The following is a 21,069-nucleotide window of genomic DNA, read 5'->3' as shown; positions in this document are numbered from 1 at the left end:
GTTCTTGCCGTTGCTGGTTTTCCCTCCCAAAGAAGAGGCAACCAACCCCTTCTGCTTTGAATAAGGCTGTGATGAGGATTTCTTGTGGACTTGATCATGCAGTCTTGCGTAACACAAGAATTGGCACTCAAACTCGTAGGAGGTTAGCAATCAAGGTTGGGAGATGATGTGTTGAATGAAATTGAAGTATTTTTCGAGCAACTTATTCAAGAAGAATGTGACCTGATCGTCATCTGACTTTGGAGAGCCAGTAGTGGTGAACTCGGTAAGTAACGCTTATATTCAACTAGCTTGACTTTCAGATCATCCCCTTCCTTAATAGAAAACTCTTGAAGCTCAAAGTCGAGATTGATGCACTGAGTACAATCACGAGCCGCATAGCGGTCGAGAAGGTGACTCCAATGCTCTAACGCGAGCAGGAAGTGCTCCAACTGAGAGTGAAACTCAGGAAGCAATCCTTGCATCAGCTCAACATTGGCTGTGGCATTGTGGGCTCTTCATTGACGGATGTAATCAAGGTGAGCTAGTCGAGGGTCCGGCATAGGCTCTAGACCAATGACGAGGTCCCAAAGACCCTGATACTCAAGCACTTGTTGCATGAAATTAGACCAAGTGGTGAAATTTGACCCATTAAAATGTCTTATCCGTGAAGGCATTCTTGGCCATTGCAACAAGAGAGGTAGTACTTGGAGATGGATAGTGAGAAAAAGTGTAGTGGGTGTAGGATGGGGGAGTGGAGTATACTTGGGAATGGGTCTCAAAGTGCCCACCATAAATGCGGGTAGTGTGCAAGGTGGATCCATAGGTAGGGATAGGCTGACTAGGCATAGGCATGGTAGCCACATGAGGAACCCAAGGAGGTGGGATGGGAACACGGGGAGCAGAAGATGGGAATCCCTGCATAGGTATAACCCAAGGGGAGTGTGAAGACACACCATAAGCTGAGGATGGAAATCCTTGCATTTGAGTGGTCATGTGAGATGTGAAACTGGGGATAGTGAGGGGGATGCCCATCACAGTCCACCCAGGAGTTATGGATGCGCTCCTTTGCTGAAAGGTGAGAGACACTGTGTTAAAGGGTGACATTCCCGCTAACAAAGTACCATGGTGCAAAGAGGTAGAGAAAGGGGTGGAGAAGGAAAATGTGCTAGAAGAGGAGATGGAAGATCCAACCCCTAGGGTGTGTGATGCAGATGTGGAGTGTGATCCAAGGTTTTGGAAAGATGATGAGAGGTGTTCAAGGTGTGATATATGCCCAAATGAAACAGAAGCTATAGATGTACCTGAATTCTGTTTTCTTCGTGAGCCTCCTCTATTGAAGTTCACATATGCAAAGCCATCCAGATCCTATACCTCAAAAGAAGAAACAAGCGAGGATTTTGATTCATGCAACACAAAAGAATTGTACAAACTTGACATTGGACCTGGCTGAGATGACGAAGATGGATCGCGAGACGTTCCGAATGCCGTATGTCCTCCACGATCGGAGAGGTGGCCAGCCTCACCAACCGGTCCGAATGTGATAGCAAAATTGGTAGGAGGGTTTAAACATCACTGTACTTGTTACAATAGTACTCCTCAAAGTCCTTTGTCATGTTAGTGAAATCTGGTGAAGGTGGAGTGTCGTCCTCCTCACCGAGTTCATAATGTCGTCTCAGGGCCTCCAATGATGGAGAAGCTTGATAAGACATCATAGGAACTGGAGAAGAAGGTGTCTAGGACATTGTGATTCGGTTACGAGTCGTATTGTGTGCCTCACACAAAGACTAGCTCTCAACAATATCTGCAGGATACTCTTTACAAGAGCATCGACTCTGATTCCATGTTAAGAAGAGTGTTGGGGTTTGCATTGAGGACACACAGAGTGTACGACCACGACAAAAACACAAAGACATAGACACAGACACAGAGGGCACAACTCAAACCCTAAACACAAAACTCAAAACTCAAACCCTAAACGCAAAACCCAAAACTCAAACACAAACTCAAACACGAACAGAAGAAGGGAGAGAGAGAACACAACTCTGAAGTGAATGAATGCTGTAAATGAACGTAAGAGTGTACAGTGTGCTCAAGGGCAGAGCAATGTCGGAGTGTGATGTTCGCTGAAGACGGATCCCAAGTCTGTGACCACCAAAAGTCAGAGTGTAGGAGTGCTGAATAGTGAATGGCAGCAGGCTGGTCACCAAATCGCAGCAGTGTACCTCCGATCGGGGGCTGGAAACTGTGCACAGGCTGGCTGAAATAGTGTCTGAGAGTGTCAGGGCCTGCAATGCTGAAAACGCAGACTGGCTGACCTTGGAGATGATGGACAGCAGGCTGAACAGTAGTCTGGGATAGTTTGGAGCAGTCAATAGCAGCTGAGAGCTATCGCCTCAGCAATGGACAGGCTGAAGATGATGTGGCTACAGTCGATGATGGTTGGACAGCAGATGAAGATGGGTTGCAGGTTGGAAACTAGGCGCCAACAGCAGCAGAGGGTGTGTGGGCTGGTGTAACCTGCAAAACAAGGATGATGGCTAAATGGGGGCAGCCTGTCTATTTATAGATGTGGAAGGGCACCCCAAAAATTAGGGTTTCCTCTAAATTTTCTTGAACCGCTCCCCGTTTTAGGATTTCCACTGAACTCTCTCGAAACGCTCCCCATTTTAGGGTTTTACTCTAAAAGAGCATTTTTAGTGTGTTTTGGGGCTGTTTAAGAGGTTAATCAGCAAGTAATGCATATTTTAGCTCAACAACCCTTCTGCACCAACTTTCAATTCCTGTAATGTTACAAATGTAAACTGATAATCTATATCTTTAGGATCCCGTAAGCTTGGCTACCTTGACACTTTTTCATACAGACCCTCACTTTCTGGTGGAAGTGGCAAAGCAATTGGTTTCACCTTTTTGTCAATTGTCTTATACTTTGTCCCCACAAGTGCTTCAGCCCATTGTAATCCTTCTTGCTGAGCAAACAATGCTATAACATCATACATGTCCAAAGAACATACTGACAACACTCTCTTTTAAGCCTCATTTCCTGCATGTATAGTTGCTGAAATTTCAGCCATAGTGTCATTAATATTCAGCCCATAAAAGATGCCTGAAATGCCTTCACTTTCAGCTAATAGTTCCAATGCTCTTAGTTCCTTAGTAGCCCTTTTCATAGATATGCGTTCAGCCTTGCACATAGCTTCCGTAGGCTTAAACCAACATGAATTGTTTCCTGTAAACTGAGAATAACTAATAGTAAATACATGCTTCATTCCATCAAGAGGCGAGTACATCCTCTGAACAACACTACTGTAGCCCCGCATTATAGCAATGCTTAATGAAAATCTAGGTCTTTGAATTCCCTTGCATTTGGAGGCAAATGAGACTCTCGAAGTGTATCTCGATTTCTAGGATGATTAACACAAACAATAAGAAATTGGACTGCTTTCCTTCCATCCTTGCTTCTAGCTCTTGCATAAGCAGAACCATCATCAAGCACCTTTGTTTTCATACACACTCCTGTAATATAGGGCTGTCCCAAAATCATTGCATATGACAAATTATCTTGCACAAAGAAGTGTTGCTTTTCTTGTACATCACTAATTGTCACTTTTACATTAGGATATGCAGCATAAAGCTCTCCCGAAGAATTATTTGTAGCCCTCATACGCCAGTCATGATTAGTGTTCACAGGCCATGCACCATTCTCATACAATCCATACTTAATGACATTAATCTCAGACCCATGGTTAAGTAAAGCAACACAAGGAGTTTCACGTTTCCCTATTTCCACTACCGTTTCAATGGTAGCCATGGCCCAATGATTTCTTGTGTAATGACTTTGAGGAATAAATCCTAGAGTCTCTTCCCTACATTGTTGCATCTGCTTTACTCCACCATGCATATTGCTACAAGACAATGCATTTTCAGTCACTTCTCTTTTTCACATACTATCCACTGATTAGTAGCATCCTGTATAGATAATCCAGTACGCATAGATAATCCAATACTTACTTCATGCTCATATTTAGCCCGAATACCCAACCAACCAATGTTCTCTTCAAATTGCAGCAATGCACTAGGGGTATCACCAAGAAACTGACGCTTTCTCTTAATTATGTCAATATCTCATCATGAAATTCTCGCTTGGCAATACCAAGTACCTCTCCCAAGGTAAATTCCACCTGACTGTTTAAGATCCGTTCTTTAAGAACCTTCTTAAGATTTGTGGTTATCTCAATGTCAGACTGCAACTTATATCCAGACTGCTTGCCCTTCTTTTTTGCCCTCTTGTTTGCTATCCTGTTTTTGCTCCTGTTTGACCTCTTCCATAACATGCTCGGGAGGTGTCTAATTTGTAGCTTTAGGCTGATCCACACTTCTTCTTGTCACTCTTTTAGATGTCCTTGCATTATCTTCATCTCTCTTTCGTTTATCTTTCACAAGTACATCCTTGTTTTGTACCTTTGCTAAATATGCATACATTGAATATGCATCTACTAGTGATTCCCAACTAGTTATGTTACGAATGTCTTGCCCTACATGAGACATTTCACTATCAGTAACCTTTCTCTTTTCAGTTGCATGTAAAGCATGTGCCCATATTGTAGCCTTTGAACCAACCATCACTTGGCCATAAGACCAAAAGTAGAAGCATGTACAGTTGTATAAGCATTTTAGACAGCTAAGTCTTCCAGCAACTTCTGCATACCTCCCTTTCTAAAATTCAAAGCAAGAGGCAATCGTGTTTATTGTGTATGGATCTTGTCATCTTTCCAAAAGATGAGCTGTAGTGCCAAGGCCTCCTGATAGGTAGCACAATCCTTTCTCTCATGCTGCAGACTACTGCACCACATACATATTTTTCTTGGCTTAGGGGCTATTGCCGTCCCCTTTCCTCTTGTTATTTTTCATCCAATTTTGCGACCTTCAATTGAAGATCCCGTATGCCGTTGACCAATTCATCTAATACATCTTCCCTAACAATGGAAACAATAGTAGGTACAGCCATAGGTTTAGCCATAAAAGTGGATGGCTTACTAGATACATCAACTGTTTTGCTCGTAACAGTGGGCAAGCTAGAGACATGCAATCTTTCTCTTCTTCTATGCTTTTTCACAAGTGCAGTAATAACTTCCTTGACATGCCTCCAATTTGTTTCAAGAGCTATCTCTATAGTTTGATGCTCCAGCAAATCATCAAGCTTCTCTCGAAGCTCAGATCAGTTGCCTGTAGAAACAATTCAATTTTCTGACTTGCAAGAGCTTGTTGTTTTGCAAGATCTAATTGCTCAAATCGACTTTTAAATTCTCTTAACAATTTTGTAGCCACAAGATCCTTATTGGGTTGTAAAACCCACTCTTGAAAAGTCTTGTGCTTAATCAAACTGGTATCTTCAATATAAAATTATTCCCTAAGTGTCTTCTTGAAAGCTACCTAGTCAACATCCTGCATGTATAATTCAGTAATTCGCACTTTCAATTCATGTACAATGATTCGAACAAAATACCGGTTCCATGCAAGGTGAGCTACTCCAAAGAATTCCATCTTTTGAGCATAGGTATGTACATATGCAGATACATTCCTGCCCCATTGAACAACTTCATCTCACGCTCAACTGCTTGCAGATCATTCATTACAACACTTTTTATTTGAGCAGAAGCTTGCATTACCTGTTGTTGTTGTTGTACCTGTATAAGTATATTCATATTCTGTACCAACTGTTGCAAAACATCATTGGAAATTGTGCTCGAAGGTTCTCCCATCTTGTCTTTCCTTATAACGACCTTTCATGTCGTGTTCACCAAATATTGGAGGGGTTTTAGTCGAAAGGTTGTATCCACCGGGGATCAGAGATAGAAGGAAGTAGAGATAGGAGATGGAAGAGAAGAAAAAGAATAGACAAGAGGTAAATACGATAAAGACAAAGCACAATGAATCAAATCAATATATATTGATAGAACTTGAAATCCCTTGTCTAGCTCTACTCAGAAGCAATCTCCAAGCATTAGATCTCCTGGATTTTCCTCGTGGACAAAAAACGTGCATAAAAACAATAGCTTTCTCTCTGTTGTTCGGAACCCAAATCTGATGGCTTCGTTGGCTTTGAAAGGGGGGAAAAACTCTAGGATACCTAATCCAAGATCTCCTAGTTCACTTCTTTTTCTTCTTCTAGTTCAAAGTGCTGTTTTCAACCTGTTAACTACGATCGCGACGCACGCGATTTTGCCCATCTTTCTTTTTTATGAAAAATCTAAAACTAACTGAAAAAGCAACTTCCTTTTTGTATGCTATCCTAATCTAGAAGCTTTTTTAACTTTTTAGGATTTTTTTACAATAAGTAATATAAAAAATAGACTTAAATTGTCGAAAAATCTAGTATTTTTGGAACATCCATGCCACGGACACTAGCACTAATGACTCGGATCACATTAATTCTCTACATCAATAAGAAAGAGTTTTCCACACTGTGTTCGAGTAGTGGCACGACAACGCATCACCTGCCGCCCTGGTCTACACCCGCTGGTCACTTGTCCCGTTGCAACTATTGCCTGCATATTGGTGACTGGTCAACTGTTGGTTGCGACTTGTCTGCGTATCGCCTGGACTGAGAGCCCGACTGTCCTCCTGTCGACTTGGTCCCCCGCTGCCCACGTGCACCTGCTAGGACCTGACGTTGGCCGTCAGCTACGTGCTAGTCATTTGCCACGTGCGGTTCCCGTCTGGTCATGAGCTGCCTGCACGACTTGTTAGTTGTGCCTATCGCTTGTCAGTCTTGCAAGAGGCGACTTATGCCTGTGGTCTCAGGAAGCGCGCGCAACCTATGCTTTGATATCAGTTGTTGAGAGCATGCAACTAGAGGGGTGAGTAGGTGAGAGAGTGATAGAGAGTGAGAGAGTACGATACGATTTGGGTGTACCAACAATGTGTTGGTACGTAAAGAATAAAATGTATTTATACTTAGGGCACATAAGGGTGCATTCACATGTACAATTAAATAATACATGAGGGAGGTGAATAAAAGGGCCTTTACACCCCAACACCATCATGGTATGGGCCATCTTGATCACAATGATTTTTCCGTTCCAATATACTATTCTTATGAGGGGTGTTTGTATTGGCAAACTCTTGGTGGATACCGTGATTTGCACAAAAACGAGCAAGCTCATTAAAAACAAATTCTCGGCTCTTATCTGATCGTAAGGTCTTCAGTTTCCGGCCCAATTGGTTCTTCTCAAAGAGCATCCAATCCATAAAATTGGAGAAAGCTTCTGACTTCAGCTTCAAGAAATAAGCCCATGTCTTTCTACTGTATTCATCCATAATTAGCATGAAATACAAGCTCCCTTGAAGGGACTCCAACCTCATCAGTCCACAAAGATCAGTAGAAACAAGCTCCAAGGGTACTGAAGACTGCCTCAAAGCCTTGCTGGAAATAGCATCGTGAGTTTTCTTCCCACGAATGCAAGATATGCAAGTTTGTTGGCTCACCACAATAAGTGATTCCTTAGATGCCTTCTGAAGGTAATCATAGTTGAGGTGGCGAAAATGAGTATGCCAAAGCCGGGATCGAGTTTGAGAGGTAAGAAGAAGAGAAGTCAAGACAGAAGAAGACCACAGCTTACAGACTCTATTCTCCTCATAACCTGAAGAAAGTACCTGTCTTGATCCACGATCAAGAATTCGAAAAGAATCCACATCAAATTCTACCAAGAAACCGAGGGCACAAATCTTGTGTACCAAAAGTAGATGGTATCCCAAGGCTGGCACATTAAGCACCTTGGATGTATGGGCACCACCTCGCCCATTTGGAATAAGATGCATGCCACCCAGACCCTTAATAGAGATAGAAGAACTATCATCAATGAGAATCCGACCATGTGAAGGTCGCAAATGAGTAACACATGCCGAAGAAGGAGTCATGTGCCATGAGGCACCATTGTCAACAATCCACTCTTGAGTGTATGTGGATGTCAACGCAACATCAGAGGCTGTCAGGGTTAATTCCTCAACCATCTCCAAGTGGAGGAAAGCAGTTGATGAGGGAGCAGCCATCGCTCCGGAATCCTTTGAAGGTTTTCTCCTTCTTCTCCTTTTTCTTGAAGGTTTTCTCCTTCTCCTTTTCCTTCTTCTCCTCGTGGGGGCAATTCTTCTTTCAATGGTCTATCTTGCCACAGATGTGACAAGTGGACTCATTTTCCTTGTTCTCCTTTGATCTATCCTCCTCCTTCTTTTGGTCCTTCCCCTTCTTTTGAGAAGATTGAGCAACGAAGGCCTTAGATTGAGAAGCATTGGTACCTTTCAAGTGCTTCTCTTGGTCCAAGACCATAGGAACCAACTCCTCCCACCGAAGAGATTCAGATTGTTTTGAAGAAATCAAGGCGGAATAAAAGCCATTGAAATGGGGCGGCATGTGTGAAAGAAGAGTTATTGCCATGTCCTCAGAAGTGATCACCTTTCTTGCATTTTGTACCTGCATCTAAAGTTGCCTCAGATTATCAATATGCTCTTGTATAGAAGATGACTTGTTGACACTCATGGTCTCGCAAAAGACGGATGATGAATAGCCTTTGTAACAAGCTTTGCCAAATCATAGGGCTCCAAAATGGCAAGCATCGTAATCTGTCAGATGCGATAGTTCTCGTCATTTGATCTGATGGAAGAGTCGAAAACATGGGCACCTTCTGGTCCACGATGGCTTGAAACTCTATCTTGGCCTCAAAAGACATCTTCATCTACAATGCCTGCACAAAACACAAAAAGCAACCCCCTCTAGCTGTGTGAAAGGAGCTTGCTAGGGCTCTTTGTGCTCTTTGCCGCTCATTCCGCTCCTTCACCCGCCGGAGGGGATGAAAATGTAAAATTTGCACTTGAAGTCCCAAAACACACCCTTCTTCCTTCTCTATGATAAAAATCAGCAGCAACTTCAGGAAATCTGCTCCTTTCTTGCATGCCCATGCTCACCTTAGTCTTATTTTGATGTGCAGCCCTCTTGCTCGCTCCTAAATGCTGAAAACCCAGCCTTGTGTTGCGTTGAAATCTCCTCTTTAGGTAGGTCCACCCTTGGTCAATCCTTTAATGCTTTGATACCATGTCAGAGCGAAGTAGTGCGGAAGCGTATGATCAAGACAAAGAGTGAACATAGAGAGAGAGAAAGAGACAGTGGAACGTAGAAAATTTGCAGTGAAGAATGTTGTATATAGATGCTAATATGTACACGGGTGCATAGAGAATGTTTGTGTATGTCTCCACCTCAAAGATCTCACACTCCATGAACCCTGAGAGCAATCTCCAAGGTTTGAAGCCTGGAAAACTGAGAGCACAACTGAACAAGAGTATGGAGATTGAAGCTAATAAATAAGCCACAAAAAATACATGGAATAATGCAGGTTGACTGCATTAAATGCAGCCGGCTGGACAAAAACTCTCCGACTTGCTACAAGCTGCCACGTGTCCTGCCGCTTGCTAATGTCAGCTGCTTGCCATGTGGATTGCCTGCTGCAACTGCTAGAAATTTCTTAGATCTACATTTTCCTGTCCAGGGAATGCCAATCTCTAACAGATTCAACAAAGCTGAAGCTGCATTTTCCATCTCCATCAAAGCGGATAAAGGCCAATTGTCTGCTTGAATCAAGGGGCAAATCAGATTGAAGACTTGCTGGTCATTTTAGATAGCAAGGGGAGTTGGAATACCGAAAGGGATTGGGAGAATCCTATTGTACATCTTCTTCTTCTTCAATTAAGTTCAAGAAATACTGAAAGGGGTGCTGGTTTTGGGGCCAACAAGCTGTCCATTGTCCAAGATTGTAAGTTAATTTGCATTTCTTAGTTTTGTAATAAATGTTACTACCCTAACTAAGTTGTAATTAGGGAATCATTATTGGGTGTAAAGGCTTGCTGCTACACTTCTCGTGTATATATTTACTTGCACATGTGACCGCACCCTTGCAAGTGTGAGTGTATTGTACCCTAAGTATAAATACACTCTTTTTTTCGTTGTGTGTACCACACTGGTAGACAACCAACTCAAGTCTCCACTCTCTTTGCACTCACTACTGCTGAATACACTCCATTCTTGCTGTGCACACCACTTGGATACTCTCATTCCCCTTCAAACTGGTAGTAGAGCTTTGGCAGCGGTGTGTGCACTGTCCGAAGTCAAGGCAAGTCAATTTCAGCAAGCATGCGCGAAGAAAATAGATCAGGTCATCAGTTGTCTGGTTTGCATTCACAGTTTGCAGCAAGCGACAGCCAAGCGGCAGTAGGCGCAGGTCATGAGCAAGCAGTGGCATCACGTCAGATTAGCACGACAGTTTTCGTCACGTTTTTGAGCAGGCGACATCAGGTGCAAGTCACGCAACAGTGAACAGCTGGTGACGGGCTGATTCGTCACGTTGCTTGGCAGAAATTGTCAAAATTTTTAAATTTTTCTGCAAGCAAGCCCACTGCTCACTGATGGGAGTTTGCGTGTATAAGCACAATTCTCAGATGTGTCCAGATTTGAGCTTGAAATTTGGGGTTTTTCCTAGATTTGATGCTGTTCATGCAAAACAGTGACATCTGACCCAAAAATTGCAGACAATGTGTGTATTTGCTTCGGAAATTTTGGGGTTTTTCATGTATAGGTGAAATTTTGCTCAGCTGAGCCAATTTCACTGAAATTTGTGCACATTTGACCCTGAAATTTGGGGGTTTTGTAGAATTTGTGAAATTTTTGCAACATTTTCCCAAATTTGACACTGGGATGATGTATTAATGCAATTGGGGCAGATTTATTGCAAAAATTTTAAGGCTTCTCATATCGGTGATGCATTTTGAGCCGATTTGTGCTTTGATGGTGAGATTACAGCAGATTCACCGCTGAGTGGGAGAAATTTGAACTTGGGATGCATCAAATGTTGTGAAAAGACAGCTTCTCTTGATACATGTATTGCTGAATGCTCATTGTGCAGTAAAACAGGGGTACATACAGCACTTGGATTATTGCATTTGGGCATTATGGTGATGTATTATTGAAGTGGGAGCTGTCTTTTATGCATATGTATCAGATTTGGTTCATGTATATGCTGTAATCAACAGCAAAATATCTGCTTCTTGGGCACTTTTGTAAGTGCAAATTTGCGTACTTGCTGTTATATTCAACAACCTTGCTATTGGCTGAAAGTATTCAGCATTTTATTGCAGTTTTTTTAAATTGCTGAAAATGGCTAGCAATGCATCTACATCTGACACAAAGAATCTTATCAAGGGACTCACCAATGCACATGCAGTTTGGGAGAAATTCAAGGCTACGTATGAGAATACAACTCTTGTCAATTAGGTCCATCTCATGCGAAAGTCGGTCAACTTGAAGCTTGATGAGTTTAAGCCCGCCTCAAAGCATGTAAATGCATTTATTGGTATTTTGAGTCAGTTACAAGATGTAAGCTTGCCGGTTTTTGATCCTAAGGTGAAGGCTGTCTTCTTGTTCATGACTTTACCAGATTCGTGGGAAGCATTGGTTGTGTCATTGAGCAACAACCCCAACCTGACATTTGATGGTGTGCGTGGTTCTATTCTCAATGAGGAGATTAGACACAAGGCAGGTGGGGAAACCAATGGATCAGCCTATAATATAAGAGGACAGATTGAAAAGAGGTCAATTGCTACAAATAAGCACAAAAATCATAGCAAAAGCAAGGAAAAACTGTTGAGAAATGTGCAATCACATCCACCATAGTCTCTTTGTATGGGACAAACAAGGCAAAGAAACAAATTGCAAATAAAGCCTTAGACTAGGTCATGTATGCACGGTTTATTAAAACCATGGTTGTTGAATACCATGGTTCCTTTTCACCTACACCTACCAATACCACCTACTGTAAGCCTATAAAAGGCACTCATCCCCACACTCATTCTATCAGTCATTATCAATCAGTTGTACTTGCATTATGCTTGGATAATATTAGTTGTTTTTCCTTGTCAATGCTTCTGTCTCATTATGATTGTCTATTTGCTCATCAGTGATTCTCCATAGCATGCATTCTCAGTATTTTATCATGGTATCAGAGCGGGTTTTAAGTCAATGAGTCATCAAGCCACAAATTGAGTCATGTCAGTTTGAATTTTTTCCTCCCTCCACTTTTCCTTGGATCTCTCACCTACCTCCATAGCTACCCACCTTCAGTGGAGGGCTTGATTTCTCCCTATCCAGGCCATTTCAGCTCGTGGTGTCTTCTAGGCAAATTCTCCCTGACTTAGGGTGCTCTTGCCCATCACATCAAAGCCCAACATTGTTCACTGTAAGCTCCAGCATTGCGCATTTTCTCAGTCGTTACCGTTTTCTGCGCCCTCTACCATTTGTATGATTGATTCCACCCGCACACATCGCAATGCTGACGAGCATCATAGGGCTTTGATAGCCTGCTTCCTAAGCTTCATTTCTATCAAGAAAGTTTTAAAAATGATCAGGTATTCAGTTCACAGGAAGAAAAAACCAGGGTGCCCCCAGAAACCCTAATGCAGACTCCATAGCCATCAACCTCAGAGCTCAATTTTCTCTTCATTTTTCCATTTTCTTTGGCTCAGTATTGTCACTGACCCTCTGATCTACTACAACACTGATTTTTCCCAGCCAAGTTATCACTTCGAATTAGCAAGAAGAAGAATCAACATCAAGTGTCAACTACATTTGTATCTCTTAATACTAGTGTTGATTAACACTAATCCTCATGTGTCCTTTGACACACTCAAATTCAACACTTCTGCTGGACTATTCTCAGTTCCTCTTTGTAACTCCAGCATCAAATCAAGGAGGGGAAGACTCGGACTTACAAGATCTTGAAGATTCCAATCTCAAGGGCATCATAGCCACTAAATCATCTAGTATCTCTTGATACTAATCATCTAGTGCTTCTTAGCACTTGCTCAATTGAAATCTGAAGTGTTTTGGAGCTAATTTGCTGCTGATCTTGCAATCTCAAAATGGGCAAGGATTCACCGACATCCCGATTCAATGGTGTTGGATTTCATACATGGCAAACTAGGATCAAATTGATCCTAATGAAAAAAGGCTTGTGGTCAATCACAAGTGGTCAAGAGAAGAAACCAAGGGAAGCTGCACTTTCAGTTGTATGGGATAAAAATGATGATAAGGCTCAAGCTATTTTCAAGCTCGAACTTGATGACAGCTACATTTATCATGTTGATGATTGTGAAACCTCTTATACAACATGGGATCGATTAGAAACCTTATTTGGAGCTCATTCCAAATCCTCAAAATATGGTTTACTAATTGAATTTTTTAGGCTCGACATGCAAAGTAATACCTCACTTGCAACCCATTTGAATTATATGGAAAGCTTGCTGACACAACTTGCAGGGATCAACTTGAAGATGGATGAAGACATTTGCATTGGAGTGCTTCTCAAAAGTCTTCCACCTGAATTTGATAATGTGTCTACAACATTAATCAATATGCCAAAGCCAAAACTTGTGGACATCAAAGCCTCTCTCCTAGAAGAAGAAAAGAAGATCAAGAACAAAGGAGAAACAAGCATCCCAAGAGGAGATCAGCAACTTCTCTATGTGAAAGGGAAGAAGAGTGTAGTCTGTGACTTTTGTAAGAAACCTGGGCATATTGAGAAATTCTGGTATGCTAAGAAAAAGTCTCAAAGGGCGTATCTTGCTACAGTCAAAGAAGATGAAGACAACATTGAAGAAGAAGGAGAATAAGAAACCCAAGATCAAAAGGATAAGACTCACCAGTCCCTATTTTGTAGTTCATTTTCTGATGATAGACTTTTTTAAAGTTTAACATGTGGACTTGCCTTATGTTCCCACCATAAGCTCCTAAACTCCTCATGTAGCCTTTGCACACTACAGCCTCTACACACTTAGTGAGGCCTTGTAACAGCCTCTAGCTTTGTATGGTTGTTTTTGTTTCTCCATGTCTATAGTTAGCAAGGTTCTACTTACGACAGCCTCTGTATACTCAGTGTCTTTTACGGTTGTGATTGAGGAGGGGTGTTGAGAAATGTGCAATCACATCCACCATAGTCTCTTTGTGTGGGACAAACAAGGCAAAGAAACAAACTGCAAATAAAGCCTTAAACTAGGTCATTTATGCACGGTTTATTAAAACCATGGTTGTTGAATACCATGGTCCCTTTTCACCTACATTCACCTACCAATACCACCTACTGTAAGCCTATAAAAGGCACTCATCTCTACACTCATTTTATCAGTCATTATCAATCAGTTGTACTTGCATTATGCTTGGATAATATTAGTCGTTCTTCCTTGTCAATGCTTCTGCCTCATTATAATTGTCTATTTGCTCATCAGTGATTCTCCATAGTATGCATTCTCAATGTTTTATAAAAAACAAGATATTACTTGATATTAGTGTGGATGTAAGGGGCATAAAAAGCCCTATTGCAAGTACTATAAAAGGGAGCAAGAACGCAAGAAGTAGGTTGATGTAAAAGGTAGAATTAATGAGAAGGATGACAACTCTAACCCTAAAGAAACAGAGAAGGAAAATGTGGTATCTAATGTTGTTATTGAGGAAATAGAATAAAATAAAGATGCTGATTTATTAGTTGCATCTTCAAATCCACACGCTATGATAGTGGAAGACATGCATATTACTAAAAGGGATGCGATAGATGCCTTGTTGTCTACTCATGATGGTTTGTCACAATCGTGGATTGTTGACAGTGGTGCTTCATTTCATGTAACTCCATCTTTGTTTTTCTTCTTATATAGCCAGGTAACCTTGGGAAAGTCTACCTAGGGAATAACCATACATGTGATATTGAAGGAGTGGGCACCATACCCTTGGCTCTTGAAAATGGCTAAGGAATTGATTCTTCATGATGTTAGGTATGTATCTGGCACTAAGAAGAGCTTGCTTTCTGTTGGGCAGTTAGACAACAGGGGTTACTTCACTACCTTTGGTGGTGGAATGTGGAAGATGTAGAAAGGATCCATGCTTATCACTAGAGGTGGTAAAAAGGCAACTCTATATTATCTTTACTATAAGGCACTTCTTGGAAAGTTTGTTGTAATTGTAGAAGTGCAGTCACACATGGAGCTATGGCACAAGCGTCTTGGGTACATGAGCCAAAAAGGTTTACAGGCACTTTCTTCACTTGAAAGAGTTGATGTGAAAAACTCAAAGCTTGACTTTTGTGATGACTGTGTTTTGGGAAAACATGTAAAGAGTTCATACACTCATGGATCCTCTAGGAAGGCATGTATTTTGGATTTAGTCCATTCTGATGTATGTACCATGCCAATAAAAACTCATAGTGGTTTCCATTATTTTGTGTCTTTTATTAATGACCACTCTAGAAAAAAGCTATGGGTTTGCTTGCTTAAGAAAAAAAGTTAGGCATTGGACGTCTTTAAAAGGTTTTATGCATTTGTTAGTACCCAAAAGGGTTTGAAACTAAAATGCATAAGAACAGACAATGGGGGAGAATATGTATCTAAAGAATTCAATAAATTTTGTGATGTGAATGGGATTAAATGGGAGCTTACAACCCCTTTTAATCCGTCATTTAATGATGCGGTTGACCGAATGAATCACACTTTATGTGAGAAGATTCGGTGCATGTTGTCCATAGCTAATCTCCCGTAATCGTTTTGGGGAGAGGTACTTAAACCGGGGTGCATATTTGCAACCGATCTCCACTTCGTGCACTTGAAAGTGGCATCTTTGAAGAGGTTTGGTCTGGCAAACTTGCTTCATATGATCACTTAAGGGTCTTTGGCTGCGAATGCTATGTACATGTACCTATTGATAGCAGAACCAAACTTGACATGAAATCCTTCAGAGGCAACTTCATGGGTTATGGAGATGAAGGTGAAATGGGTTATAGAGTTTGAGTTCCAAGCATGAAAAAGGTACTACGCAACCAAGATGTGGTATTTAATGAATCAAAGTTGCTGAAAAATGCCACATCTAGTGATTTAGATAAAAAAATAGTGAAATTTCAGCATGATTCACCACTTGAACAGCCATCAGCACTGAAAATTTAGTTGCCGGTTTTGATAATCAGCGTGTCATTATTGAGCCAAATGAAAATGGGTAGCAAAGGAATGCTGAAAATCAACTTGGGCAACAAAATCAGCATGCTGAAAATGAATTACAACAGCTTGAAAATGTAATACAGCAACTTGAAAATGCAGTTCAGTAGCCAAATAATGACATCATTGACGTTCCTTTAGATGTAGATCCATTGCCTTATAATACAGATCATTGGGTGAGAAGGTCTACACATGTTAGGAGACCCATAGAGAGGTTTGATCCCTCTTTGGACTACATTTTACTCATAGATAATGGTGAGCCTCTCACATATAAAGAGGCATTATCATGTGAGTTAAAAAAAAGTGAGAGCTTGCTATGCAGGAAGAAATGAAGTCATTGTATTAGAATGATACTTGGGATTTGATTCCATTGCCCAAAGTTAGGAAAGCTATTCCTAACAAATGGGTCTATAAAATCAAGTGTGTGGATCGCAAACCCAAATACAAAGCTAGGCTTGTGGCCAAGGGTTATACACAGAAAGAGGGAATTGACCTTTAGGAAGTCTCTTCACGTGTTGTCAAAATGGCCACTCTTCGGGTATTGTTTGCTATTGTAGCATCTATGGATCTTGAGCTTGATCAGATGGATGTTAGAATTGTGTTCCTTCATGGTGATTTAGAAGAAGAGTTGTACATGAAACAACCAAAGGGCTTTGCTATGCCAAGAAAGGAGCATTTGGTGTGCAGGCTTAAGAGAAGCTTGTATGGTTTAAAAGAGGCTCCTAGACAATGGTATAAGAAATTTGATGCCTTCGTGCTCTCACATGGGTTTAAAAGAAGCAATGCAGATCATTGCTTATATACAAAGAAGACTGATGATGGAAGCCTTATTATCCTTGTGCTTTATGTGGATGATATGCTTATTGCTAGTAAGCATAAGAGCCAGGTTAATGCACTAAAAGACAGCTGAATTTAGCCTTTTCCATGAAGGACTTGAATGTAGTTGAACACATTTTGGGCATATGTGTGACGAGAGATAGAGAGTAGCAACTCTTATTTCTCTCACAAGAAAAGTACATCAGCAAAGTACTTGATCATCTTCTATGGCAAATACTAAGCCACTTGGTGTTCCATTACCACTATACCTTAAGCTTAGCAAAGTAGATTGCCCAAAAGATGAAAAGGCAGCTAGCTCTATGAAGGGTCTTCCTTATGCTTCAACTTGTGGATTACTCATATACATAGTTGTCAGGTACGAAAAGTACGATATGGTATGATACGATAAAATATGGTACTAAATGGTACCTTAAGATTTTATAAGGTACGGTACGATATTAGTACGGAAAAAAATTAACTTCATTTTTTTAAAAACTATAAATTATAGAACACATGTTTAAAGTGAAACTAGTAGTGCCATTACAAAATATGCTGAATACATGAGTTAAAAAGCCCTCGCAATCACATGTGAGCAGCAAACATGTGGGCAACGCCAAATGGTACAGTGTACTGGATACATCATACAATCATCAATGAGTGAAACTAGATACAATCATCAGTGATAGTACTAAATAAGTAGATACAAAAAGGTGAGACTTGAGAGAGTTGAGACCTAGAGTCTAGGATGACTCATGAGGCATCACTATCATCATCATCATCATCATCGTGCTCATCGAGAGAGTTTGAAGATGACTCCTGGTCATCGAATGATGAGGCACTCTCATACTCATCCTCACTGATAAGGTTACCATCATCATCAAATGATGGCTCCCTAGGCAATGACAGTCTAAGTGTAGGCAAGGGGGAAATGTCATCATCAGGAACTGGACGAGAGCTACTAGAGCCCCGCCTCATATATGTCTGCAAACCACCTGAACCACCCCTCATCGATCTCAGAGGGTGTCGAATGACCATGCCCCTGCTGGCAACTCGAACTCCTCGCCCATGAGCACGCCGACTACGAGTGTCACGGGTGTCTGTTGCTATGAGTTCTCTATAGAGCTCTGCAAAGATTTGCTCCTCCTCATCGACCTCCTGATGTACACTCACAAGAGTGTCGCTCGTCAACTTGAATGTATCAACATTCACCTACACAATGCACATAAGATAATAGATTATAAATACTAAATTGTTGAGTATAATACTATAAAGTAAGTTGTAACAAGTTGAAACCAACAAATTGAAAAATTAAACTTGACTTATCATTTTATGGTTAGGTGTTTACCTACTTTGGACTATCCATACTCATCATGGCCTTCATCATGCGCAAGTTAGTGCGGCAATAGACTAGCCGCTCTAATTGTCGTGTGCTAAGACGATTGCGAATCTTCGTGTGAATGAGAGAATAGGCACTCTAGTTTCTCTCACATACACCTGAAGAGCAATCCTGCATAAGGACTCTCATGGCCAAGGGCTGAAGAGTCTCCAGCGCATATCCAAAATTTTGCCACCAAAATAGAGGCTTTACAAGTGACTCCCTTCTCCAACAAGTGGGAGAAGAAAATGCCACATGTCCTCTCTGATCTGCATAGCATCCAAGCTCCTCTAGGATTGTGTTGTGGTCATCTATGGAGACCACACGAGTCAAATATGCAAGTTGATCTGATCGGAGCTCTCTGTCATTCATGATCGCCGGTGACTTGTAGGCCGGATGCACCAATGCTGCAAAACCATATATGGGCCTATGCATCTATGCCCATCTTCTCTCTGCTATCTCTATGATGTATGCACGCTGAGAATTTGTGATCATCGTGCAAGCCCGTACCTCCACCAATGCCGCTCTGAAGAAGTGAATGAGAAGGCCCATGGTAGACCCCTCGCAATCAGTCATGCGTAACACCCTATAAAAGGGAGTCACGACAATCACAATGGTACGGGCTTTTTGCCAAAACTGCTCATCAAGGCATAGCCGCTGCATGGCTTTCGCCTTCTCTGTCTCATGCTCATCCCACTCATTCCATAGGGTGGACACCACTGTTTGGCGTAGGGCGACCGCACCTCATAAAGCCGCTCCAACAATAACCACATATAAGCAAACCGAGTTGAAGAAGGCTTCTTCAACTTAAGTTTGCTATGCTCGCGATACATCACAAGCACCTTCATCTTCACCGTGAAGAAGGTGACAACAGATGTAGCCTTGTATACCACCTCTTCACCCATTTTAGCTTCCCGATGTCCTCCATGAGCAAGTCCAAACAATGACTTGCACATGGAGTCTACACGATCGAAGGAAAGTCGGTCTCAAGCAAACAACCCATGCGCCGACAATTGGATGCATTGTCGCTCGCAACGTGCACCACATTCAACGGGCCCACCTGCAAGCATATCATACATGGCACAAATTATAAAAGCTTTGGGGAGAGATGAATCATGAATCACGACTTGAAAATTCTAATTATGATTCATGAATAATGAAAGCAACTTTAAAAAGACAATGTGTACCTCAATGATAGCTTGCCGAATGTGGCGGTAGATGAATGGGCCGGTCATTTTTCTTCCCCTCTTGCTGGTGTCTATGGCCCACAAAAAATGTGCCAAATGGACATGAAACGAGTATGTTGATGATTCCCCGTTTCTTACAATCACTCCATCCATCGGTGAGAATGGAGCAACCGTATTTTGTCCATGCGACCTGAATAGGATCAAGGGCTTTATCAATCCTCTCCTTCTCTTCATCAATCTTCTTCGTCCTCATATCATTGTATGAGATGCCACTCCATCCTTCACATGGGCCCACATTGGCGATGGTTCTCACCATCTTCTTCCATTGCTCATGCTTTAGGATGTTGAATGCAAGATTGCACTCGATCACCGTGCATGCAATCTCAACATCGGCTTGTCGTTGATCCACGTGTATGACCGGGAGCTTGAGAGAGAGAGGATTGCCTCTCTGGTACCGCATGAGCCTCTAACCTTTGCCTTTTGCCAATGTTGGAGCCTAAAGCGGATGTGGAGTCGGCACTACCAATGGTGGAGGCCTTACCCGCATCGGTCGAAGATAGGCCTGCATTTGAGGCTTCCTCATGAGTAGGCATAGGTGTAGATGCCACCGCCGTAGATCCGCCACCTCTTTCTCTAGTGGATCCCTCTCATCTTGGCGAGAATCTCGTCCGCAATGTGTTGAGGGATCGACTTGCACGGAGCGACTTGCCCCTCCGTCTTGGAAAGATGTTGGAGAAGCCGGGTTGCACCACTTGTGTAGCTCTTCCTACAATACTTGCATATCCAATTGTGGGAGTTGGACTTCTTTGTGTCCCTCTCCACATGGATGGCGTGCAAGTTGAAGGTGTCATGCTTCTCGCGTGTCATGGTGCCGAGGCGAGGCCGGAGGCCTGATGAAGAGGAAAGAGTCGAGACTTGTCACTCCGATCGGCGGTGATGCTTGAAGAGGGAGGGGATGGGGGGAAGAGGAGAGAGTGAGATGATGCTTGAGCCTTGAAGAGGGAGAGAATCGGGAAAACTTGGAAATTTGGAAGAAGAACGAACTTTGAAAAGGGAGAGGATGGGAGGAAGACTCAAGAGAAGAGGGGAAGAGGAGAGAGGAAGAGGATGCTTGGAGGGGATGGGAGCTTGATGCAGCCTTGGAGACTTGGAGACAAGAGCGAAGGTTGAGGAGAGAGTCAAGACTTGCAAGAGTGTGTGACGTGTCACGTGTGTGTGTCGCAAATGATCAATTGTGCTCAGTTTGTGCCTTTTTCCCCAACCCGTTTCGCGCGGAAACTCCCTGGATAGCTCGCCTTGTCCCACAGGATACGTGGCCAAAACATGCTTAAAATATCGTACGAAACAGTACGGATACGTACCGTACGGTTCGTATGGTACGAACCTGTCCGTTCGACGTACGAGTGCAACCCTGCTCATGTATGCTATGGTTGCCACTAGACCTGACATTGCTCATACAGTGGGAGTTGTGAGTAGGTTTATGTCAAATCTTGGCAAAGTACATTGGGAGGCAGTGAAATACATCTTCCGGTACCTTAAGGGCACACAAAGAAAATGTATTTGCTATGGAAGGGGTACGTTAGATCTGCAAGAATATTGTGATCATAGTTGCATTCATACTATGTACAGACTAGTTCATTC

At 42.1% G+C, this 21,069-nt stretch overlaps 1 protein-coding gene and 1 pseudogene across 1 annotated transcript in view; one reads left to right on the top strand and one right to left on the bottom strand.

Annotated features, from left to right (window-relative positions):
• GALK (Mevalonate/galactokinase family protein) overlaps positions 1–21,069 on the top strand; it is a 66,298-nt gene that overhangs the window by 33,931 nt on the left and 11,298 nt on the right. The window lies entirely within an intron of this gene.
• On the bottom strand, positions 17,617–19,280 carry LOC148024488 (uncharacterized; annotated as a pseudogene).

This window comes from Lygodium microphyllum, chromosome 15 (genome assembly GCF_053477565.2).
Source record: "Lygodium microphyllum isolate KBCC chromosome 15, Lygodium_microphyllum_v1.1.10, whole genome shotgun sequence".
NCBI lineage: Eukaryota > Viridiplantae > Streptophyta > Polypodiopsida > Schizaeales > Lygodiaceae > Lygodium > Lygodium microphyllum.
Note: the sequence above shows the minus strand (reverse complement) of the source record. Positions and strands in the feature narration are given on the sequence as shown.